The sequence below is a fragment of the Amblyraja radiata genome, chromosome 3, assembly GCF_010909765.2.
Source record: "Amblyraja radiata isolate CabotCenter1 chromosome 3, sAmbRad1.1.pri, whole genome shotgun sequence".
Classification (NCBI taxonomy): Eukaryota; Metazoa; Chordata; class Chondrichthyes; order Rajiformes; family Rajidae; genus Amblyraja; species Amblyraja radiata.
This window is the reverse complement of record NC_045958.1, coordinates 95,281,344-95,307,312: the sequence shown is the minus strand read 5'-3', so window position 1 is coordinate 95,307,312 and position 25,969 is coordinate 95,281,344. Positions and strand designations below refer to the sequence as shown.

Below are 25,969 nucleotides of genomic sequence, written 5' to 3'. Positions count from 1 at the left end.
TTATTATCTCAATTGGGTTAGGTTAGGTAAGGGGGAGGTGCAGCGAGACCTGGGTGGCCTTGTACACCAGTCACTGAAAGTTGGCTTACAGGTACAGCAGGCAGTGAAGAAAGCTAATGGAATGTTGGCCTTCATAACAAGAGGATTTCAGTATCGGAGTAAAGAGGTTCTTCTGGAGTTGTATAGGGCCCTGGTAAGACCACATCTGCAGTATTGTGTACAGTTTTGGTCTCCTAATTTGAGGAAGGACGTTCTTGTGATTGAGGCAGTGCAGCGTAGGTTCACGAGATTGATCCCTGGGATGGCGGGACTGTTATATGAGGAAAGATTGAAAAGACTAGGCTGGAGTTTAGAAGGATGAGGGGGCATCTTATAGAAACATAAAATTATAAAAGGACTGAACAAGCTAGATACAGGAAAATTGTTCCCAATGTTGGGCGAGTCCAGAACCAGGGGCCACAGTCTTAGAATAAAGGGGAGGCCATTTAAGACTGAGGTGAGAAAAAAATCTTTTCACCCAAAGAGTTGTGAATTTGTGGAATTCCCTGCCACAGAGGGCAGTGGAGGCCAAATTACTGGATGGATTTAAGAGAGAGTTAGATAGAGCTCTAGGGGCTAGTGGAATCAAGGGATATGGGGAGAAGGCAGGCACGGGTTATAGATTGGGGACGATCAGCCATGATCACAATGAATGGCGGTGCTGGCTCGAAGGGCCATAGGCCTCCTCCTGCACATATTTTCTATGTTTCTATGTTTCTATCTTTGAGATGTGGGAAAAAAACTAAGAAAGAAAAACCCATGAATTATAAATGGAAAGTGCAAACTGTACACAGCATCTGAGGTCAGGATTAAACTCTGAGTCCCTAGAGTTGTGAGTTAGCAGCTCCACTAGCTGCTCCACTGTGCCAGCTGTGTACATCCTCGATTAGTGGTCAGGTACTTCCTTAGTGGGATCTTGCTGTGCACTACTTGCCTGTTGCAATCCCATCGCTACTTCACCGCCAACACTTCAACCCTGTGAAGCTCTGTGGACCACCCCCTGTCTGTGAGGGAAGTGATGTAAATGCAAGGTCTCTCCCGGACAGCAGCTTAGGGCTGTGAGAGATGTGGCTCCCGTGAAGAGCCGACACAGCTCGGAGGAGGGGAACCACTGTTAGTGTCACAGTCCCACCTCCCCATTTCTCACAGCTCACCACGTGGTGAGGGTGACAAACAGCACAGCAGCATCGCAGTTCAACCGCCTTCCACAAGGGCAGGGACCCAGGGTGGGCGCAGCCTCCTACAGTGACTGTGGCCCTCAGTTCAGTCTTAACGTTACATCTCTGTGTCTTCACAGGCTTCAGTGTCAATGGTTGGACCATGGAGATACCGGACAAGGTGATGGGGAGGGAGGGGAAGCTCTTGGTCCTGTACTGCAAGTTCGCTCACCCTCAATACAAAGGCAACATCAGCATCATCTGGAGAGAGAAGGACCAGAAGCCCTTTTTCAAATACACAAATTATCTATCGAACGGCAAGTATAAAAATGAGATCGTGAATAATGTAGAAGCTCGCTACAGACCAATGGGGGACCCTCGGAAGAACGATGCTTCCATAATCATTAATCAGCTGAGAACGACGGATACAAGCAAGACCCTCACCTGTCGTGTTGTGCTCACAGGGCAAACAGGAGCAACGTTTGGAAGGCCACATGGGCCTATCACAATATCAGGTGAGGAATTATTGTGCTGCAAACAAACAATTTGTCTTCCTTCCTGCTTCCTGTGATTCCGATGTTACTGGCATGGCTGGCAATTGTTCAAGCTGCTGACTTGTTGGCTACATCACTAAAAGATCATGCCCTGGTTTGACTGCCTAAAATACAACACGTTGCACTAAACTGAATTTAACTCTATTAACCAACCCTCAACCCACTTGCCCCGCTGATCAAGAACCTGCTGTAGTTTTGATAACCATCTTCACTCATACTCCTCATTTCTGCCTTGACCATGATGTACAGTCACTGTGGAATGGGGTGATGTCATTGCTACATCTGGCCTGCTGTTATAGTCACATATTAGAGTGAGAGACACAGGGAGTGAGAGAGACGGAGAGATGAGAGTATGAAGAAAGACTGGATAGACTCAGCTTGTACTCGCTAGAATTTAGGAGAGTGAGGGGGGATCTTATAGAAACTTACAAAATTCTTAAGGGGTTGGACAGGCTAGGTGCAGGAAGATTGTTCCTGATGTTGGGGAAGTCCAGGACAACGGGTCACAGTTTAAGGATAAAGGGGAAATCCTTTAGGACCGAGATGAGAAAAACATTTTTCACACAGAGAGTGGAGAATCTCTGGAACTCTCTGCCACAGAGGGTAGTTGAGGCCAGTTCATTGGCTATATTTAAGAGGGAGTTAGATGTGGCCCTTGTGGCTAAAGGTATCAGGGGGTATGGAGAGAAGGCAGGTACAGGATACTGAGTTGGATGATCAGCCATGATCACATTGAATGGCGGTGCAGGCTCGAAGGGCCGAATGGCCTACTCCTGCACCTATTTTCTATGTTCTATGTTCTATATTATATCTCCTCCAGTTAAGTTTCAGATATTGGTGTTGGTTTATTATTGTCTGGTGCACTGAGATACAGTGACATTTTTCCGATTGCTATCCAGACAAATCATCCCATTGAGGCACTAGAAACTGCAGATGCTGGAACCATGAGCAAAACACAAAATGCTTAAGACACAGTGGGTCAACAGCATCGATGGAGGAAACGGACAGGCAATTATCCGGTCGGCTCCCTTCAAACTGATGAAGTAGTAGGGAGAAAGATGGGAACGGGGCAAAGCTTGCCCAATGATAGGTGGATGGAGGTGGGGGGGGGGGCACGGGGGAGATGCTTATCAGATGGGTGGAGCCAGTGATAATGGCGAGTGGTGAAAAGTGGTAAAAGGTGTCAGACAAGGAAACAAAATGTAAATACGGAGGCAAATGGATGGAATGGGCCAGGGGAGATGGGCAGGTGAAAGACTTGTGATAGAAGGAACTATGGGATTCGAGGATGGGAGATGAATACGGGAGAAGAAAGGAGCAGTGTGACAGGGATAATGGGAGCAATGTGTGCACAGTGGGCTGGTGGAGGGGGTGGGGGGGGAGGTATTACTTGAACTTTGAGAGTTCAGTGTTCATACGGTTGGGTTATAAGCTACACAAGTTGACCATGAGGTGCTGTTCTTCCAGTTTGCGTGTGTTCTCACACTGATAATACACAAGGCCAGCGACAGTCAGGTCGGTGTGAAAACAGAAAGAGTAGTTAAAAAGCTTGGTAACCAGGAGCTCCAGCAGGCCTTGGCAGACTGAACAGTAGTATTCATCACATTGGGGACACAGAATGCAATAGATGAGGTTGGAAGAATCATACCTTAGATGTGTGCATCAGGCACTGTAAAAATAGAAAATAAACAAAGTGGAGAATGTAGTATGGCAGCTACAGTGAAAGTGCTACTAAAGAGTAGTGCAAGCGTTTAACGTGGTAGATTGGAAGATCGGGTAATTCAACCCTAGCATTTGTGAGGTCCATTCAAGACACTAACAATAGGTAAGAAGTTGTTCTTCATCTGGTGGTACCTATATTCAAGTTTTGTATCTACTGGTATGAGAATGTTAGGGTATTAGTTGTCCTTGATAATGCTGGATACTTTCTCGAGGCAGCATTAAGTGTAGAATGGTGAAACAGAGAATCAAAATTGACCCTGGCAGACTGGAGAGACAGCATTTGTTCAGGCAGTGTTAGTGAACAGGTAGGGGTAGTCCCTGGTTTTTAAAACAATGCTTAGACTATTACGTGAAATGGGAGAAGGAGTCAGAACACAGATGCTCGAACCAACTCTCATCCATAAAATCATGGCTAATTCTGGACCTTGTTCATTCACTGAGAGATCCCCCAGACAGTGATCTCCATGAGACCCTGAAAAACTGTGGACCTTTGGTTTGAACTTACTCAACTACTTTTTATCCACAGCTTCTGCATAATGTGGATTGCTTGATTGTAATCATGTATAGTCTTTTCGTTGACTGGTTAGCATGCAATAAAAGCTTTACACCGTACCTTGGTACAGGTGACAATAAACTAAACTCTGGGATGGAAAATTTAGAAGGTTCACAAACATTCTTGTAGGGAATTTCTTGACCTCTGTCATAAATGTCAGACTGCTTTTTCCCTGACATGTGGTTTTTGAATCATAAGCAGGAGAAAATAAATTTTCCACAAGTATTTGTGAAATCCATCTATTCCCCAGAGCCCTCTGTCCATAGACATCCACCAGTCCCAGTCCCACATTCTTTCCACACAATCCCCCAAATTACTCCAGTCAGGTGTGTTTAATAGTCATATGCACTGCGATTAGAACAATACAATTATTCATTGCTGCAACTTTGCAGGCACATTGATGCAACATAATAATACATTTACATCAAACAATAATACTATATCAGTTATACATTTGAAGTACTTAGTGCAACCTTATACAAAGTGCATAATAGTTTGGTGCAAGAGCCTGATGATGCCACAATGAACCTAAACACAACTAAACATCAGCACTGAACTGTTATGGACGAATAACTGGATTGCTGAATCACAGTTCGGGAGGGAGATCTTTAGTGAAATCAAAACAACCTGTTAAATGGCAAAATTGTCTTCTTGAACCTGGAGGTAAATGTTCACATTTCCTGTGCCTTCTACCTGGCAGTAGCAACAAGAGGAGATCAAGCCGTGTGATACTGTGATATTGGCTGACCTCTATATTTACTCTTATTCACTTACCAATCAAGTGACCACAACAGCCGAACACTAGGGCAATCCTGTCCCCAACCTATCGTAGATTCCTTCACATTCCCACTTCTCGGCAACATAAAATACATTTGTTTTATTGTAACTTTTCCCAGTTCTGATCATCAACCTGACAATCATTTGTTTCTCTCCTGATTTTTTCCGTTTTATGGCAATGTAACTATAGTAATCTTGTACTTCATACTTTCATCATTGAGCCCAGCGTCTCGCACTTCACATTTGTTTTATTTAACTGTGTCTCAGAAGGAGTTTTCCACATGTTCCTTGGCACCCTTGAGCATTGTTCTGTTTAACTATCTTATCTCTCATTTCTGTGTAGGTATTATCACTCGGTGCGTGTCTCTGTTAATTTTTTATCTCACACACCTTCTCCACCTCTTCATATTCCATCTGCAATCTTACAATTCGATGGAAAATGAACATGTAGTAGAATATGCAGTAGAAAATGTAGTAGAGGTATGCTACATTGACTGGATCTTTCCTTATCAACCCAGTTAGATATATTGTCCACCCTAACCCTAAACTCCACTTAAATTGTCAACAGAACTTCCCCTTCATCAAGAATTAAAACAGAAATTGCTGTAAAATTAATCAGGTCTGAATGCAGAGTTAACTGGAGGGGCGACAATATCCATGTAGGACGTTGTGTTGCTGCTACTCAGGAGGGTTTAATCTAGTTTGTCAGAAGGTTGGGTACTGCAGCAGGTGGAAAGATTGAATGGGATGTAGACATCAGCTTAAGTCTGATCAGAAGGGCTGGCGGGGCCAGGTTAATGAACGCAGTGGAACTGATGGGCTGAAGTGTGTTTATTTCAATGCTATGCGTATTATGTGTAATGCAGATGAATGTAGAGTTTGGATTAATGCATGGAACTGATGTTGTGGTCATTAGAGTTTTGGTTGAGCGAGGGGCAGGACTGACAGCACAATGTTCCAGGGTTTTAGACATGATTTAGCAGCATTGTAGGTTATATAAAAATCCAAGCAGGTCACCTGCAATTACTCTATTCAATTTGATTTGAGAATTCTGCATATTATTTATAAAGAAGATGAAGTTACATTTACAGTTACATTTCACTGCTCTAGAGCAGCGCAGGAGGGTCAGGGACAGATGGGTCAGAGTGGGAGTGGGATGGAGAAACATGGTCACAGATGTGTAGGAAGGAACTGCAGATGCTGATTTATACCGAAGATAGACACAAAATGTTGGAGTAACACAACGTGCCAGGCAGCATCTATGGAGAAATGGAATAGATACTTCTTCAGGTCTGAAGAAGGCTTCCATTCACAAACATCACCTACTCCTTTTCTCCAGAGATGCTGCCTGATCCGCTGAGTTACTCCAGCATTTTGTGTCTATCAACATGGTCACAGACACAGGTGAAGTATTGATAAAAATAAATGTGGGTAATGCATCTGACCAATGAATAATGTCCATATTTTAAATCTTTCTCTATCCGAGGTGATGTCAGCGCATCCATGGTGATCGGGAAGAGAGGAGGTAGTGCCATACTGAACTGCAACTTCAACCACTCGAGCGCAAGTCACGGGGTGATCACTATCCTCTGGATGAAGGGGACTCCATGGGAAGAGTTTGTTGTCTTTAATCATACCCACTCCTACCCCACAAGCGGTCCCGGCACTGACAATGAAAATAGAGGAGGTCGATATGAGCTGGTGGGAAACGTAGACAAGGGAGATGCCTCCATCAGAGTGAGGGGACTCACGTTGAATGACACCAACAACTATTTCTGTCATGTTTGGACCTGGAATTCCCCTCTGAAGAAAAATATTCAGGTGACTCAGGATGAGACGGGACTACAGGTTTTGGGTAAGGGAACAGTCAGTGTTGAGGAGTAAATGATAAAATCACATTGAACAACTGTGAGAAGAATGAGCTTTGTTCTGTTTCCTCTCTGAATATTTCACTCCATTATCCCGCTGAGTCTCTTTCAAATCTTCACCCCTTCCTGGTTCTCCCCCTGCACCAATGAATAACAGTGAATGTAATTGACTTTTATCCCTCTCTAGGCTTCAGCCACCATCTTGGAGTGATGGTGATAATGTATCTGGAGATACCTGTATGTGCGGGAGGGAATGGACAGGTTGATCATTTCAGCTGCCATTTTTTTAGTCTACTTGTGATTAGCTTCACTTTCTAGTGGTTAAACATAGATAAACATCATGTCTAATCTCCATTGCTGGTGTTCATGGAAGAATCATGGGACCTCCAGTGACATTGTTGTCAGCCTCTGGTTCTAGTAATGGGGGAGGGGAGAAGAGAGAGTAACTCGGGTGTGAGTGATCCTTCATTATGTTGGCTGCTTTCCCAAGGAATAAATGCAGTTACACAAAATTGCTGGGGAAACTCAGAGGGTGCAGCAGCATCTATGGAGCGAAGGAAATAGGCGACGTTTCGGGCCGAAACCCTTCTTCAGACATGCAGTTGATGCAGTTGATGGGCGGGGGAACGAGGGAAAACATTTTATTCATTCTACATGGTTAATCCTGAGCTTTCTGGTGCTTGTAATCTTAATCATCCATGCAATTCCCCCTCTGACTATTTTTTGTGACTTCCTTATAACCAGTCTAATGCAATTTGAAGAACAGGGCTCGCTGCATCATTGCAGACTCCATTGAATTCAAGAATTTTGGATGTTACTTTTCCTCTCTTTTATCAGAACTAACCAGTTCTACTGAAGATAAGCAAAATGGAATATTAATCAGTTATTCTCTCAATGATTATTGCAACTTAAATTAAGTTAACTGAAGTTGCAGAGGTTGTATAGAGGGGTGGATTGGAAATAGGAAACATCTCTGAAAGGGTGAGTCTAGGTTTGCTGTTGATGAAATTATCTGGTTGATAAATTAAGGATGGAAACTGAAGACAGAGAACACAAACAAAGATATAAACAGAACTGCAAAATGCACGTCAGCCCTCTTCAGCCCTTCTTCCCCAGGGGCGGTGTGCGGTGGGGGGGCTCCTCCCACAGATGAGATTAGGGTGCGGAAGTTAAAAACCCCTCCACCCCTCCTGATTCGGTTAACCAGGCATTTTCTGGTTGGCTGCCAGTTACTAGCAGTGTTCCGCAGGGCTCGGTGCTGGGGCCGCTGCTCTTCACGTTGTATATTCATGATTTGGATGAGGGGATTGAAGGCTTTTTGGCCAAGTTTGCAGATGATATGAAAATAGGTGGATGGGCAGGTAGTGCAGAGAAAGCAGGAACTCTGCAGAAGAACTTGGATAGGTTGGGAGAGTGGGCAGAGAAGTGGCAGATGGAAAGGTGTGGAAAAGTGTGGAGTCATGTATTTTGGTAATAGGTTTAAAGGTGTTGGTTATTTTCTAAATGGGGAGAGAATCCAGAAATCGGAGGTGCAAGGTGACTTGGGAATGCTGGTGCAGGATTCACAAAAAGTTAATCTGCAAGTCGAATCAGTTGTAAAGAAAGCAAATGCATTGCTAGCATTTATTTCAAGACGGTTTATATACAAAAGTGGGGATGTAGTGCTGAGACTCTTTCAGGCGCTGGTCAGGCCACATTTGGAATATTGTGAGCAATTTTAGGCACCATATCTGAGGAAGGATGTGCTGGCTCTGGAGAGGGTCCAGAGGAGGTTCACAAGAACGATCCCAGGAATGAGTAGGATAACATCAGATTAATATTTGACGGCACTGCCTATGTTCGCTGGAGTTTAGAAGAATGAGGGAGGACCTCAGTGAAACAGACAGAATGGTGAAAGGCTTGGATGTGGAGAGGATGCTTCCACTAGTGGGAGAATCGAAGACGAGAGGTTTTATCTTCAGAATTAAAGGACGTTCTTTTAGGAAAGAGATGAGGATGAATTTCTTTGGTAGGAGGGTGGTGAATCTATGGAATTCTTTGCCACAGAAGGCTGTGGAGGCAAAGTCAGTGGATATATTTAATGCAGAGATAAATTGATACCTGATTAGTGCAGGTGTCAGAGGTAATAAGAAGGCTGGAGAATTGAGTTAGGAGAGATAGATCAGCCACGGTTGAATGGCTCTTGATGGACCGAATGGTCAAATACTACTCTTATCAGGTTTAATCTTATGAATCGTGCCTCCCACAGATGTGCTTAGGGTGCAGAACCTAAGACCCGCCCCCCTCCCCCCCCCCCCCCCCCCCCCCCCTCCCCATTCCTCCTAATTCAGTTAACCGCGCCTTTAGTCACCCTCCATCCTCCTCCCCGGTTCCCGGTCTTCAAGGTCAAGGCTCCATCTTGTCCAGACTGAAACTGAGATGTCTTTACTTGAGATTGGCCCTTATTAGAATAGTGCAGGAGGTCAGGAACAGGTGGATCAGAGTGGGAATGGGATGGATAATCCAAGTCACAAGTATGGATGAACTATTGATAAAGACTGTGTCGTTATTGTATTCAATTATTAAATCATATTCACTCTTTAAAACTCTTCTCTCTGCAAGATGATAATGACAGAGCATCCATGGTGATTGGGAGGAAGGGTGCGACTGCCACACTGCCCTGCTCCTTCAGTCCCTCGATCAGGAATCCCAGCTCCATCACCATCAACTGGATGAAGGGGAATCCGCCAAAATGGTCTGTTGTCTTTCGTGACACTTCTCCACGCCCAGCAGCAAATCACATTCCTAAAAATGTAAAGAAAGGAAATCGATATGAGCTGGTGGGAAATCTTACACAGGGAGACGCATCCATCAGAGTGAAGGGACTCAAACTGAATGACACCAGTGATTACTCCTGTCACGTTTATGTCAGGAATTCAACGTTGACGACTGTGACTCAGGATGAGATGAAACTGCAGGTTGTGGGTAAGGAAACGTATGTTATGCTGTAAACGATAATATCATATTGAACAACCTTAAGAGGAATGAGCTCCCAGTGACAGTGTAGACCAGCACATGAACAGCCCCTTTGGCCCGCAATGTCTGTACCGAACATGATGCTACGTTAATCTCGTCTACCTGCAGGTGATGCATTTCTTCCATTACCTGCATTTCAAAAAGTCTCTAAAGCTCCACTATCGTAGCTGCCTCCACCTCCACCCCTAGCAGTATTTTCCTGGCACCCACCACACTCTGTGTAAACAATAACTTTCCCCACATATCTCCCTTCATCTTTTCCCCTCTGTCCTTATCACAATGCCGTCTATTTGTTGACATTTCCGCCATAGGCAAAAGGTTCTGACTCTCTCTCCTATCCATGTCTTTCATATTTTTATAAACTTTCAACAGTCCAGAGAAACAGTTCAAGTATGTCCGACCTTTTCTTATAACTAATACCCTCTAATCCAGGCAGCATTCTGCTAAACCTCTTCTGAACCCTTTCCAAAGTCTCCACATCCTTCCTGTAATGGGTGAGAATAGTAAGATTAAACGAGAACTTACCAGTTTGAAGTTTGATCTTTATTTTATGAGGAGTTACGATGAGGGATTACGTGAAGAGCCCACCAGCCCGCATGCGCGTCAATCTTCAAAGCAGCGGTGTGAAATCACAGATAACAGTTGATGAACTGAATATAGTAAGAGTTGAGAAACTAGAACTACCAGCTGACTTTTATGAGGAGAGGTTGGGAGCGGAGGGCACGTAATCCCTCATCGTAACTCCTCATAAAATAAAGATCAAACTTCAAACTGGTAAATTATCGTTTAATCTCACTATTTTACTTCGAAGTCACGTGAGTGACTACGTGATGATTTCAAAGCTCTGTGACTTCATGCCGTGGAACGAGTCCATGCGTCACACACTACATCAATTGACCAAGGATGAGTGAACATAATCCTGCATTCAGACATGACATAGATATAGACATGCTGATGCTATTTTATGAACAAGTAATAACAATAGTAACCCCTGTCATCCGGGAGGAAACTATAGACAGAACTTAAAATAGAGTTGGCAAATACCCCCGGTCAGGCAATGGGTTTCTTATAAAATGTATGGAAAGATCGTTCGTTTAACCATCCTGCAGATGCTAGGATGTGGTACAGTGGAACGTCCATAACCCTGCCGCTGAACTGTTACAGCCCTGTTGGAGTGAGATTTAAAATGTCAGAGTCACTCCTGCACAAGCCAGAACCCATTTAACCACCTGGAGATGGTCTGTACTGATACCTTCTTATGAGGTTTATGTAACTAACAAACACTGCATAAACACGTGGTACTCCAACTGCAACTGCTCAGACAGGAAGGCTCTGCAGAGGGTAGTGAGGGGAGCAGAGAGGATCATTGGCGTCTCCCTACCCTCGGTACAATAACTGTTCCAGCGCCGCTGTCTGAAAAAAGCTCTGAGAACCTGGATATCCTGCCATCAGGCAAGAGACACCGTAGCATCAAAGCCCGGACTACAAGACTGCTGAACAGCTTCCAGCCACAGGCTGTGAGGCTGCTAAACAGTCACTCTGTACTCACAGTCACCTGATTCTGCGGCTTTGCAATGACATTTTAATACCTCTAGCACTGGTCACTCGAATCAGCTGCCCTGGACATTTTAATGATTGTTTTTACTGTATTTTAATGTTGCTGTTTTACCTGCTTTTAACTATTTGTACTGTTTCATCAGGGACTGGATTGTTATTATTGTTATTATGTGTGAAATGTTTTAAGTTTCATGTGCGATGCTCCGGTATTCCCTGGGAAACGTCTTCTCATTTTGCACTGTACAACTGTTGCTTTGCAAGATGACAATCAAGGTTGTTTGATTGATTGATTGATTGATTGCTAGATCAGTGCCCCTGAGGCTCTAAGTGACCTTAACGTATAGTAGTAGACCACACACAACCGAAGGTCCATGGGGTTAGCCCAAATTCAGTTAGACCTGATGCCCCTGGTCTGCTCTGCTTGACTAAGCCATGAACATAAATTGTTATTGCCTGCAGATGTAACTATGCTATCCAGTTGCGCTATGCAATGACTGGACCCATTGCACTGACCCAGTGCCATGAGCATAACCACATGTAAGTGAGTTTGACCAAGGACAGGGATGTAGCCGGAGCCCACATGCGAAGCGGCATCAGCACAATGTTAACATCCCATATCTCTGCATACCTGGGCCTGGGAGGTTTGAGTTGAAGATACCCTTCATGAATCTGGATATCAGAGGGTGAGACCCAACAGAGTGGGTCCCGCTCCTAGCAGAATATGATGAGAAGGCACTATGGCCCAGTTAATGGTACTATAACTTATTTTTTGTCAAAGACCCATTTGAGTTTGAAATCCCAGTCGTCAGTTATCCGTGCCATATATATGTCAACGAATTGATTATTTCATGCATTGGATGGTTGCCCGAGTCACGGGCTGAACCAGCAATTCTATGTTAGAATTAACCATATAAAGTTCTATATCATTCCCAACATCAGCGGAAACCATGGCTGCATAGGTCACTACAAAAGCCTGAAGCGGGATTTACTGAATATTTGCAAGACGCGACTGATGAGGCAAAATGGAGGAAGCCAAACCTCCCCAGTGTAGCGAGAGTGCATCTATCGCCACTGCCATGCCACATATATATATATATATATATATTTCTACTGATGATTGAGCCTGAATGCAACATCTCGATCTTTAGTGTACCATGAGTCACCAAGTCATTAAATACTTAGTGATCCAACATCCAATCTGTTTTGACATTGATTTTACGTGATGATACACCAGTGCCAAATGAGGTTAGGTAAACCATCCCCGGATACTTTGACTTGATTGCACCCATGTGATTGACATATGACACCACCAAAGTGTATCAACTTCGACTTGAGCATGCTGATTATGCATATTCGCACAACCCTAACCCATAGAATGCACCTAGTGTCTAAAGGTAGTTGATATCATAAAACTGAGAATAGGTAACTCATGCAAATCCCATCACCTCCGTAACTAGAGATGGTATTAGTAATTTCACATCTTTAAGCACTCACATCAGTTTGTAATATAACTGAAGATTTACTGACGAAAAGTTAGTGGAGCAATGCTGAATACTGTTCATCCACCATAGTGACTTTCATGGAGGTAAATAACGAGACCTACTTACCAGCGTCTCTAACTCCAGGTCCCTTACCTTTGCTGGAGTTCCAGCGAAATTTAATTTGCAGACTCTGTCCATGTTGTCGTTCCCATTAGTTTGCTGATGCTGCTGGCCAACTTCTCTTGTAGTGGCTAGTCCGTCCCCGACGGAGCAGCAATTTTAGAGGCAAAGCACCGATTTCCCTCATGCTACCTTCGTGCATTATGCATTAAGCATGGGACCCCGGCACAGTCATATTCAGGTTCCTGTTTGGAGTTAATCCATACTAACCTTAGACACTCTTTTTAGAGTGGGAGTAATTGCACCTGAACCAGGTGTCACCAAGCGTCTCCTCAATTTGTCTGTGCATGCCTGTGTACCAAGCATGTTTTGCGACTCTATCTCCCATGGTCTTATAATATATATGGCTCCATCGTCATCCTTTATACATCCGAATGGGAGGACTTTTTTTTTCTTTTTTTATTAGTAAGTACAATACAGTGGTACCTTTTTTCAGGTGCCAAATATATGTTGGCATGTTACATTCTATGTACAACTACATTTTTTATTTTTTTTTAAAGGAATGAGTAAGAGAAAAATAGACTAGATAATACAGCGTAGAAAAACGTGTAGTGTGTGTAAAGAAAGACAAAGAAAACGAAGAGAAAGAGAGAGTGAGGGAGAAAAGTAAAAAAGAAGAAAGAGAGAGAGAAAGAGTAGAAAATAGGAGATAGGAGACGAGTATTTGTATTCTTGACCATCTTTCACCCAGACCTGAAACAGTTGATTTTTACGATTCTGTTGCACCACATGCATCCAAGAAGTCAATAAATGGAGACCAACTCGTTAAGAATTGGTCTGGTTTATCTATTAGGAGGAATCGCATTTCTTCAAGATGTGCTGTGCCCAACATATTTATAATCCACATTTTAAGCGTTGGTATGGGTGTATTTTTCCAAAATTTGAGTATGTTTTTTTGCTATTATTAACCCATAATTTAAAAATTAATTTTGAAATGTGTTTAATTTATTCCCATCTCCCGTTACTCCAAGTATAATCATTTCAGTGTTAGACTCCATTTTTATCTTGAATAATTTTGTAAATATATCAAAAATATCGCACAAAAATTTATGAAGTTTTATGCAGGAAACAAAAGAATGTGTTATATTGGCATTTTGAGAGACATTTATCGCAAATGGGAGAAATATTTGGATAAAATTTATTTCGTCTATTTTGTGAATAATATAATCTATGTAGAATTTTGAATTGAATTAAGTTGTGTCTTACATTAATCGAACATTATGTACATCTGACAGCCTTACAGACGACCACATCTGCACCAGGTGCATCGAGTTGGGGCTCCTAAGGGACCATATTAGGAACCTGGAGCAGCAGCTCGATGACCTCTGTCTGGTCAAGGAGAGTGAGGAGGTCATAGAGAGGAGTTATAGGGAGGTGGTCACTCCAAAACCATGGGAGACAGACATGTGGGTCACGCTTAGGAAGGGCAAGGGGCAGAGGCAGGGACGAGTGAGTACCCCAGTGTCTGTACACCGTGAAAATAAGTACTTCTGTTTGAGTACGATTGGGGGGGACAGCCTGCCCGGGGGTAACGACAGCGACCGGGCCTCCGGCACAGAGACCGGTCCTGTTGCTCAGAAAGGTAGGGAAAAAAAGAGGAGGGCAATAGTGATTGGGGATCTATAGTTAGGGGGTCGGATAGGCGATTCTGTGGATGCAGTCGGGAGACCTGGATGGTAGTCTGCCTCCCTGGTGCCAGGGTCTCGGATGTGTCTCAACGCGTCCAAGATATCCAGAAATCAGAGGGAGAGGAGCCTGAGGTAGTGGTACATATAGGTACCAATTACATAGGTAAAAAAAGAGAAGAGGTCCTGAAGGGAGAATTTAGGGAGTTGGGAGGCGAGTTAAGGAAAAGGACCAAAAAAGTAACAATCTCAGGATTACTGCCTGTGCCACGCGACAGTGAGATTAGGAATGGAGCGAGGTGGAGGACAAATGCGTGGCTAAAGGACTGGTGCAGTGGGCAGGGATTCAAGTTTCTGGATCATTGGGACTTCTTTTGGGGAAGGTGTGACCTGTACAGAAAGGTAGGGTTGCACTTGAACCCGAGGGGGACCAATATCCTGGTGGGGAGATTTGCAAAGGCTACTGGGGAGACTTTAAACTAGAATGGTTGGGGGAGGGACTCAAATAGAGAAAGCTAGTAGACAGAGTGTGGGGCAGGAGGCAGAGAAGGGAAGCACTCGGACCCAAAATCTAGGGGAGAAAGAAGAAAAAGAAAATAAACAGAGAATAAGAGGCGGTGGGTTTCTTAAGTGTGCATATTTTAATGCTAGGAGCATTGTAGGAAAGGTGGATGAGCTTAGAGCCTGGATTGCTACCTGGAAGTATGATGTTGTGGCGATCAGTGAAACATGGTTGCAGGAGGGCTGTGATTGGAAACTAAATATTCCAGGATTTCGTTGCTTCAGGTGTGATAGAATTGGAGGGGCAAGAGGTGGAGGTGTTGCATTGCTTGTCAGGGAAGATATTACAGCAGTGCTTTGACAGGATAGATTGGAGGGCTCGTCTAGGGAGGCTATTTGGGTGGAACTGAGAAGTGGGAAAGGTGTAGCAACACTTATAGGGGTGTATTATAGACCGCCAAATGGGGAGTGAGAATTGGAAGAGCAAATATGTAAGGAGATAGCAGATATTAGTAGTAAGCACAAGGTAGTGATTGTGGGAGATTTCAATTTTCCACACATAGACTGGGAAACACATTCTGTAAATGGGCTGGATGGTTTGGAGTTTGTAAAATGTGTGCAGGTTAGTTTTTTGCAGCAATACATAGAGGTACCTACTAGAGAAGGGGCAGTGCTGGACCTCCTGTTAGGAAATGAGACAGGTCAGGTGGCGGAGGTATGCGTTGGGGAGGACTTCGGGTCCAGTGAAGTTTCAATATAATTATGGAGAGGGTCAGAACTGGACCTAGGGTTGAGATTTTTGATTGGAGAAAGGCTAACTTTGATGAGATGTGAAAGGATTTAAAAGGAGTGAATTGGGACATTTTGTTTTATGGGAAGGATGTAGAAGAGAAATGGAGGACATTTAAAGGGGAAATTTTAAGAGTACAGAATCTTTATGTCCCTGTTTGGTTGAAAGGAAATAGTAAAAATCGGAAAGAGCCATGGTTTTCAAGGGAAATTGGACAATTGGTTCGGAAAAAGAGAGAGATCTACAATAATTATAGGCAGCATGGAGTGAATGAGGTGCTTGAGGAGTATAAAGAATGTAAAAAGAATCTTAAGAAATAAATTAGAAAAGCTAAAAGAAGATATGAGGTTGCTTTGGCAAGTAAGGTGAATGTAAATCCAAAGGGGTTTCCTCCCTCCCCCTCTCCCCCCCCTCCCCCCCCCTCTCGCCCCCCTCTCTCCCCCCCTCTCGCCCCCCTCTCTACCCTCCTCTATCCCCCCTCTCTCCCCCCCTCTCTCTCCCCCCTCTCTCCCCCCTCTCTCTCTCCCCCCCTCTCTCTCCCCCCCCCTCTCTCTCCCCCCTCTCTCCCCCCCCCTCTCTCCCCCCCTCTCTCTCCCCCCTCTCACCCCCCTCTCTCTCCCCCCCCCCTCCCCCCCCCCCCTCCCCCCCCCCCCCCCCCTCTCTCTCCCCTCTCTCCCCCCCCTCCCCCCCCTCTCTCCCCCCTCTCTCCCCCCTCTCTCCCCCTCTCTCCCCCCTCTCTCTCCCCCTCTCTCTCCCCCCTCTCTCCCCCCCCTCTCTCTCTCCCCCCTCTCTCTCTCCCCCCTCTCTCCCCCCCCCCCCCTCTCCCTCTCCCCCCCCCTCTCTCTCTCCCCCTCTCCTCCCTCCTCCCCTCCCCCCCCTCTCCCCCCCCCCTCTCTCTCGCACCCCCTCTCTCTCTCCCCCTCTCTCTCTCTCCCCCCCTCTACCCCCCCCTCTCCCCCCCCTCTCCCCCCCCTCTCTTCCCCCCTCCCCCCCCTCTCCCCCCTCTCTCCCCCTCCCTCTCCCCCTCTCTCTCTCTCCCCCCTCTCTCCCCCCCTCTCTATCCCCCCCCCTCTCTCTCCCCCCCCTCCCCCCCCTCCCCCCCCCCTCCCCCCGCTCCCCCCACCCTCTCTTCCCCCCTCCCCCCCTCTCCGCCCTCCCCCCCGCTCCTCCTCTCCCCCCCTCTCCCCTCCTCTCCCCCTCCCTCCTCCACTCTCCCCCTCTCTCCCCCCTCTCACCCCCCTCTCCCCCCTCTCCCCTCCTCCCCCCCCCCCTCTAGTTATTATTAAAAGCTGGAGTAACTAACCGGGACAGGCTGCATCTCTGGAGAGAAGGAATGGATGATGTTTCGGGTCGATTATCTTCTTCTCGACCTGAAACGTGACCCATCCTTTCTCTCCAGAGATGCTGCCTGTCCCGCTAAGTTACTCCAGCTTTTTGTGTCCATCTTCGGTTTTAACCAGCATCTGCAGTTCCTTCCTACAAATCTTGTATTCAGTACCTTGTCGAATGAAAGCAAGAATACTGTACACGTTTTTAACGTGTTGCCATTTTCAGGGAGTTATGGAATTGGATCCCAATATTTTTCTGTACATCAGTGGTATTAAGAGTCTTGCCCTTGTATATTTTCCACTTGCATTCAACCTCCCAAAGTCAACACTTCACACATGTTCGGATCAAACTCCATCTGCCATTTCTCTGCCTATATCTGTATTAGATAAACATTTGTAGTATCTTTCGACAGTTGTACGTTCATCTGCCTTCCTCATGATACTTGCATTTTCAATAAGCACACTACAGCCCATGAGTGGGTTTGATATTTGAGCTGCCACTTATGTGGACTGCACTCTTACGATTGGCTTCACTTTCTCATGTTTGAACAGAGGTGAACGCCACTGTCTCATCTCCAATGTTGGTGTTGACGGGAGTCTTGTGGCATCTCCAGTGATATTGTCATCAGCCTATAGCTATGGTGGTATGGGTCAGGTAATATAGACTTTTGAGGCAGTTCTGGCCAGTTCTTATACTTAACAATAAAGGGCCTGTCCCACTTAGGTGATTTTTTAGGCAACTGCCGGTGACTGTCATGGTCGTAGCAGGTTGCCGAAAAACCGGCGACTGGACCCCCCCTACGACAATGTCTATGACAACCTACCACCTAGTCGACGTTAAGCCATGACAACCGGCGACTCAATCGTCACGACTTAGGACGTCCACCTACGACCACACCTAGACAACCTACGACCACACAGGTGACAACCTACGATAACTCAAGTCAACCGATCCCACCGCGACAAGCTACGACAAACTACGACCCTGTCGGTGACAATTGAAGACTTCTCTTGACGCCGGTAGCTGTCGCCGGTTGACGCAGGTTGACGTAGGTCGTCCCCAAATGAATTCATCGAAGTCAGCACCAGCGACAACATACATCATCCTGGCAACAACCTATGTTATCCTGGCGACAACTTACGACAGCACCTACGTCAGGAGAAGACAAGCTACGACAAGCCCAAGATCGCTGAGTGTCGCCGAAAAGATTTGAACATTTCAAAACCCAGCGGCGACCAGAAAAACGCTACGGATCTTTGGGCGACTTGAGGAGACGACTCACGACCCTACATGTGACACCCGGCAACCGTGCGGCGACCGCCTAGTCGCCTGTTGTCGCCTAATAATCGCGTAAGTTGGACAGGCCCCGAAGCAAGTTATTGAAATTGTTGTATTAAATGTTAACACAAAAGCTTCATGCAGCCCAGACAGAAGATGAGGTGCTGTTGCTTGAGATTGGGTCTCGTTAGAACAGTGCAGGAGGTCTGAGACAGACAGGTCAGAGCGGGAGTGGGATGGAGAATCAATGTCACAGGCATGGTTGATGTATTTTTATAAACCATGTGGAATAGATTGTTAAATACAACTTTTCTCTATACAAGATGGAAAGAGGAACACATCCATGGTGATTGGGAAGAGAAGAGATTCAGCCACACTGCCCTGCTTCTTCAGCCTCTTGAACAATAATCCCAGCCCCATCACTGTCCGCTGGATGAAGGGGAATCCACGGGAAGAGTCCACAGTCTTTAATCACACCCACCTCCACTCTGTGAACCCTCCCAACACTGTCACTGTAAAGGGAGGAGGTCGATATGAGCTGGTGGGAAGACTAGACCAGGGAGACGCCTCTATCAGAGTGAAGGAGCTCAGACTGAACGACAGCAGTGACTATTTCTGTTACGTTTGGGTCAGGAATTCCACACAGGAGACGGTGACTCAGGATGAGACGAAACTGGAGGTTGTGGGTAAGGAAAGATCTGTCTGTGTTGTGCTGTGAACGATAAAATCACATTAACAACTGTAGGAGGACATGAGATCCACTGACAGCTGGAGCCGAGATCGGCCCAATCCATTGTAGGTTCCATTCCTTGCCCTGGGCTTCCCTTGCTCAGCACTGCCCCTAGTGGTTGGAAAACAGTGCTGATTCCAGCCAAGATACATGGAGCTCCCTGTAGCAGGATCAGAGATTCAGAACCACATTCACCTGCTGAACCTCCAGTCCCTGTGTCTGTGACATGGTCTGTGTTACAAAGATCCACAGACTGCCCTGGGGTATCATCCGTCTCTTTCATTCACATCGACTCCGGGATCCTGTATGTTCTCTCACTGAATATTACATAGAACAGTACAGCACAGGACCAGGCCCTTTGGCCCGCAATATCTGTGCAGAACATAATGGTTCTGTAAGATAAACTAATATCATCTGCCGACACATGATCCATATCCCTCCATTCCCTGTAGATCCATGTGCTTCTCAAAGACACTATCATATCTGCAAATATTTCACTGCAGTCTCCTAGATGTGTCCTTCCAATCCCCATTCAGATGGACTCTATCCACACACACCAACAGTGATTAATTCAATTAATTTAATACATTTCTTCCTTCTCCAAGTCCCAGCCACCATCCTGGAGCTGTTCGTTGTGAGCGACAATGTAACTGGAGAACATACCCTCGTGTGCAGGGCTGAAGGGAAGCCCCCTGCAAACATCACGTGGATCGGCCCAGGGAACAGTGCACTGCCCGTGAACATTAGTGAGATGATAGTCACGCATGATCCAGAGAAACTACTGACTGTGGGAGAGCTGCTTCACCCCAGGCTGCCAGGGAAATACACGTGTGTGGCTGAGAATGAACTCCAGATAGACACGTGTGAGATCCGCCTACCAAATGGTGGGATATGGCTGGAACTCTACATTGGATTACCCATATTGGCTATTGTCCTCCTTGTGATGGTATTTGCTCTCATGTCTTTGAAAAAAGGTGAGTTTGCCAATAACAACTACATTGTGGGCTGTTGTGGGTGTTCTTGGGACTGGTGGCTTTTTCAAATATTATAGGCCGAAAATGTGAACAGGAGGCCAGTCATCCCTGGTTAGGCCACATTTGGAGTATTTTGTCCAGTTCTGGTCACCACATTTCAGGAAGGATTTGGACACTTTGGAGAGGGTGCAGAGGGTTACAGAATAATGCCTGGATTAGAAGATTTTAGCTATAAGGAGAGGATGGATTGTTTTTCTCTGGAACATCTGATGCTGAGGGGCGAACTGATCAAAGAATGTCAAATTCTGAGACACTTAGAAAGAGTAGTTAGTCTTTTTTCCCCAGGGTTGAGATGTCAAAAGCTAGAGAGCATGGGTTAAGGTGAGAGTAGGAATGTTTTTAACGGAGATTTAAGAAGTGCCATTTGTTCAGAATGGTTGGTGCCTGGAACGTGCAACCAGGGGAGGTGAGGAAGCTAACACACTAGCAATGTTTAAAGAGCATTTATACACATAAATATACATGGAATGGGAAGAGATCAACCATGTGCAGAGAGATACGACTAGTTTAATTTGGCATTATGCTCGGCACAGATATCGTGTGCCAAGGTTAAATCTTCAGTTCTAGTGGACTGGGGCTGTAACCCTTGAAGGGTCAAGTCTGCCCTCACCATTGCTACCCTGACAGACCTTGTCCATAGACTTGGGTATAACAGGGTCAGAATTTCCTGTTCTTAATAATACAGTCCTGAGATAAGGTATTCATTGCCCTTGCCCTCAGATGAATTTGTGGGAAGGTCCGGCTGTGATTCTGTCCTTAGATCCCCGCTGTTCTTCAAATGCTTGGGTATCATTTGAAAAAGGTTCTGAGCTTTCCGATTCAATCATGGACCAGTTTGCAGATGATGTGAAACTGAGCGGGAATGTGATGGCTCAAGGTTTGAAGAGAATATATCGACCAGCCAAGTGCGTTGGGAAACAACATGGGAATGTGAGAAAATGTGAGATAATGCACTTCAGGGAAAAAAGCTGTCAAACTTCAATGCTGTTCCAGCGGTTACAGATTGGGGAATACCGATGTTCACAGATAACTCACTTTATGTATCAAACGTGTGGATTTCGGAAAACAAATGTAATGTTGGCCTTTAATGCAAAAAGATATGAACTCAGGTATAAATGTATAGGTCCTTGGTCTCTATGCTATCAAAAGGACATGTGGGCATGGAGAGAATGTTACCAGCAGTGAGAGAGTCCAGAACCAGAGGGCACAGCCTCAGAATAAAAGGATGAACCTTTAGAATGGAGATGAGGAAGATTTTTTTTTTTAGCCAGAGACTGATGAATCAGTGGAATTCAATGCCACAGGCAACAGTGGAGGTCTAGTCAGTGGAAAATTTAAAGAGGAGATTGATAGGTTCTTGATTAGGTCCTTAGATTTGTACAACAGCAACAAATGCTTGCATTCATGTATTAATTTATTATTATAGTCACTTCTATTGTGATACAGTGAAAATCTTTGTTTGTATGTTATTTGGTTGAATCTAATCATACCATACATGAGTACAATCAATCCATATACAAGTACAACAGGCAGGGTGAAGAGAAAAATACCAGAGTACATAATATTGTGTTTAGTAGAGATACAGCGTGGAAACAGGTTCTTTGGCCCACCATGTCTGTGCCGACCAGCGAGCACCCTGTATCATTAATTCTTATGTCTGTCGTGTGCAGGAGGAAACCAGAGCACTCAGAGAAAACCTAAGTGGTTACAGATAGAACATACAAACTCCATACAGACAGCTCCCATAGTCAGGATCGAACCCAGGTCTCTGGTGCAGCAAGGCAGCAACTCTACCGCTGTGCCACTGAGCCATCTGTAGTTCCTTCATTACAGTGTTACAGCTCCAGAAAAAGTTCAGATAAAAAGAGAAAAAATGCATGGGTCGCACTGATGTAAGTTGGAAGATCGGGACTACACCTTAGTTTGTGGGAGGACCGTTCAGTAGTCTGACAAAAGTGTGGGAAGAAGCTGTTCCTGAATCTGGTGGATTGAGTCTTTAAGCTTATGTATCTTCTGCCCAACGGGAGAGGGGAGAAGAGTGGATGACCGAGGTGAAAAATATCCTTGATTATGTTGACTGCTTTCCTAAGGCAGCGTGAAGTGCAGATGGAGTCAATAGTGGGAAGTGTGGTCTGTGTGATGGACTCGACTACATCCACAACTCTCTGAAATGTCTTAGCCTTGGGGAGCTGTTTCCAAGCTGTGAAGCATCCTGACAGTATCCCAATCAGTCTGATGAAGGGTCCCAGCCCTAAACGTCACCTATCCACGTTCTCCAGGGATGCTGCCTGACTTGCTAAATTACTCCAGCACTTTGTCTTGCTTTCAATGGTGCAGAAATTGGCTAGTGTGTTGGAGAAATGCCAAACTTTTTGCTAGTCTACTGAGCAAGCATGTGGCATGATTAATGCAATAGAACATTACAGGGTAGGGTAGGATTGGCACTGAATAGTGTTCAACACTGGGACACAAGGAGGCCCACTGAGACACACATCCAGCCCTTTGGTTTTATATTACACAGTTTTCTTCCTTCCTTATTTGATTCTACATCTGTCTTCATTGTCTTCATTTTATCTCAATCCTTTGTAAAGTAAAGTAAAGTATCCTTTATTGTCATTCAGACCTTCCAGTCTGAACGAAATTTCGTGCCTTGCAGTCATACATATAATAAAATAACAAAAACACACAATAAACACAAATTTAACATCCACCACAGTGAGTTCACCAGGCACCTCCTCACTGTTATGGAAGGCAAAAGTCTTAAAGTCTTTGTCTCTTCCCTCCTTGTTCTCCCTCTGCGCTGAGGCGATCCAGGCTTCCGATGTTCTGACCCCGCCTGGTGATGGTAAGTCAGTCCCGCGGCTGAATCCGAGCTCAGCGAATGGGCCGGTTCAAACTCCGCGGCCCAGGGTGGTCGAAGCTGCCGCCCTCCAGTCCAGCGGACGAAGCTGTTGTTGTGGGAGCTCCGGAAAAACAGATCACCAACCTGTGACCTGCGAGCTCCCGACGATGTCGTCCACTGGGCCCGCGGCCGAGCCTCCGAAGTCGGGTCGTCGCCAGTACGCCGCCACAGCTCCATCCGTCTGCCACTCAACCCTCTTCTGAATCTACCAACATTTGTCCGTTTTTGCCACACCCGTTCCCCTTCAACTCTCCTTGCCAGCTTTCTCCAGTCTACTCCATCAATCTGATGAAGGATCGCGACCCAAAATATTATCTATCCATTTCTCTCCACCCCAGAGCCTGCGTGGCCCTCTGAATTTTTCCAGAACTTTGCTTTTTACTGGGGAAAGTAGTTATGGACCAGCTGCTATTGGGAAAGTTTGCATCAGGAAGTGAGAGTGATTTAATGATGAGAGGTTGTAAATTTAGCCTCTAAAGAAAAGGGTGCATATGCAAAGTTTAAGGAACAGAAATTGGACAGGGCCTTTAAGGAAGATTATGAAAGGAAAGAACTCGAGCAGGGAATTAGGAGGCCTGGATGGGTGAGAGCTGAGAGTAGAGAAGTGTGTTAAAGGAGGAGAGTGGGAGAGGTATCGAGAGAGAATTCTCACAGAATACTTTCCTGTGTCTTTGACAGGTTCACAGCAGCGTGCGTGTTGTGTTGATGCCAGCGTGGCCAATGGTCGTAAACCACAAGGATCAGAGCCAGGTAATAGGAGAATCTGCCAAAACTTCCTATCATATTGAGGACATTCTTTGGAAAAGCAGAGCTCAAACCCGCATTTAATAACTGGCCTTTCAATTGTCGCTACCACCTACCCTCCTTCCCTACCTCCCATAGCCTCCTAATTAGATCAGCAAAGACAATCCCTCTCAGAGCAGATCAGGTTGTGTGTTCAAGTGGAATATTAATACTTAAAAGACTCGCCTTGAGGCCCAGGGCTTGCACTAAGATTCCATATTCCTCAGTCATGGGAATTAATCTACTCTGTCGAACCTACTGGAAGTATTTTGTATTGGACACCTGTCCTTAACTCTAAAGATTTAAGGTCCAACCTATTTAATCTCTTTGTCATCCCAAAAACCAGCCTCATGAACCTTTGCTGCTCAACCTGCAAAGTAAGTACAGGTAGTTCTGCTCAACATAGGTTTTGAAATCGCAAATTGGCTACAACACGATTGCTGAATTAGGTAATGCTATTATGCAGCTTGAATTGGTTATAAAATAATCTCTATCAGGAAGTAGAGACCCGGTTAAAAGTTACTTTGGAAAGCAGAAAAAAAGCTATCTTGGAAAAAACAACCTGGGGAGAAAAAAACATGTTCATGTAACCTCCCTGCAGTAAGCAGTCACCACTGTCTCTTATGAATACAGATCATTATGGGTGGCCAAGCAATCATTTAAATTGACATGTGTGCAGTGATTATTAAACAATGTAACATTGAGCCATCAGTATTTGTAGATTGCAGCTACAAAACTAAACTTGGAGCTATAAAAAAGATCTTTGTTTTTAAAAAACCAGTGGGAGAAATAACATTGTCATTGCAAGCCTCATAATCACTAGCCCCTTACCTCCTTTTTCTCATTGGCACAATTATTTTCAGAATGTAATTTTATACAATAAGATGTTCCTTAAGAATGCAGCATTCGTGGTATAGCGGAATTGCCTGTACATTCCTTTATGGGGTAAGGAGACCAATATTATATCTAATACACCAGCTTTGGTTTTGAAAGGCCATTGTAATTTGGAATTGATCCTATTATTCCCAAAGTAACAATACCTGATCAATGTATCTCATAGGTTTGCACAAAGAACCTCATCTATGTAACCCTCCACCACGCCTGAGGATAGGGTTGGAAAGTTCTGCATTTTGCGATTACTCCAAGATTCCCTTTCGTTTTATCTACAGTTTTGACCCTGTGGGAGGGGATGGGGTGGACAGTATGGGGGGCTCTAATTTCTCCATTAAAATACGCATTGCTTTTTTGTGTCGTTGACAGGTTCACAGGAGCCTGAAGGGGATCCTATTTACAGTGTTGTTGATTTAAACACAGAGACAAGAAACAGGGCAGCCACCCAGGCAGTCCCAACTCCGGGAGAATTGGTCAGGAATGTTGGTGAGTACAGTGATGGTTATCATTTGGAATTTGCACGGAGGTAACCAGGAGGAAGAGATGCAGGAAGTAAAGGCCAGCTTTCACGATCCAGCTCCTGTGGCAGAGTGGTTAAAAGTTGTAATTTTATGGATACAGCATGGAAATAGGCTCTTCTGCCCACTGAGTTCATGCCAACCATTGGTCATACTTTCACACTAATTCTATATCAACCCACTTTCTCATCATCTCCCTGGATCTTAGGGGCGATTTAACCCGCATATCTATGAGGTGTTGGAGGAAACTGGAACATCCGGAGGTAAGACAAGCATTCATGGGGCCAATCACAGACTCTATACCAACAGCACCCAAGCTCAGTATTGAACCCAGATCTCTGGTGCTGTGTTGTGGTGCTGCTGGCAGAGCTGCTGCCTCACAGCGCTTGAGACCCGTGTTCGATCCCAGTGTGGAGTTTGCACATTTTACCTGCTGCGCCACTGTGCTGCCACTGTCATTGAGGAAGGGAGCTCCTATTGGTCTGAGAAACAAAGAGGGGATGTTTCTGAGGCAAGCTGGAGAAGGTAGAGATCCCAAGATTAGCAAAGTGGACCAGCTTACAGACAATGGGAAAAGAGAATCTTCACACTGAGATGCCCCCGAGCTGGAGCCAGTGGAGGCCAATGGAGCGTTTTGTACAGATTAAAACTCACGTAAGAGGTGACAAGGCTGGAATGATTGAAG

The 25,969-nt window shown here is 45.3% G+C and overlaps 1 long non-coding RNA gene across 1 annotated transcript; it reads left to right on the top strand.

Moving 5' to 3' along the window:
• Positions 1–20,063: 20,063 nt before the first annotated feature.
• On the top strand, positions 20,064–25,255 carry LOC116971317. Its single transcript, XR_004411468.1, has 3 exons — positions 20,064–20,130; positions 23,771–23,842; positions 25,136–25,255. It is a non-coding gene; the product is annotated as an uncharacterized LOC116971317 (long non-coding RNA).
• Positions 25,256–25,969: the final 714 nt, after the last annotated feature.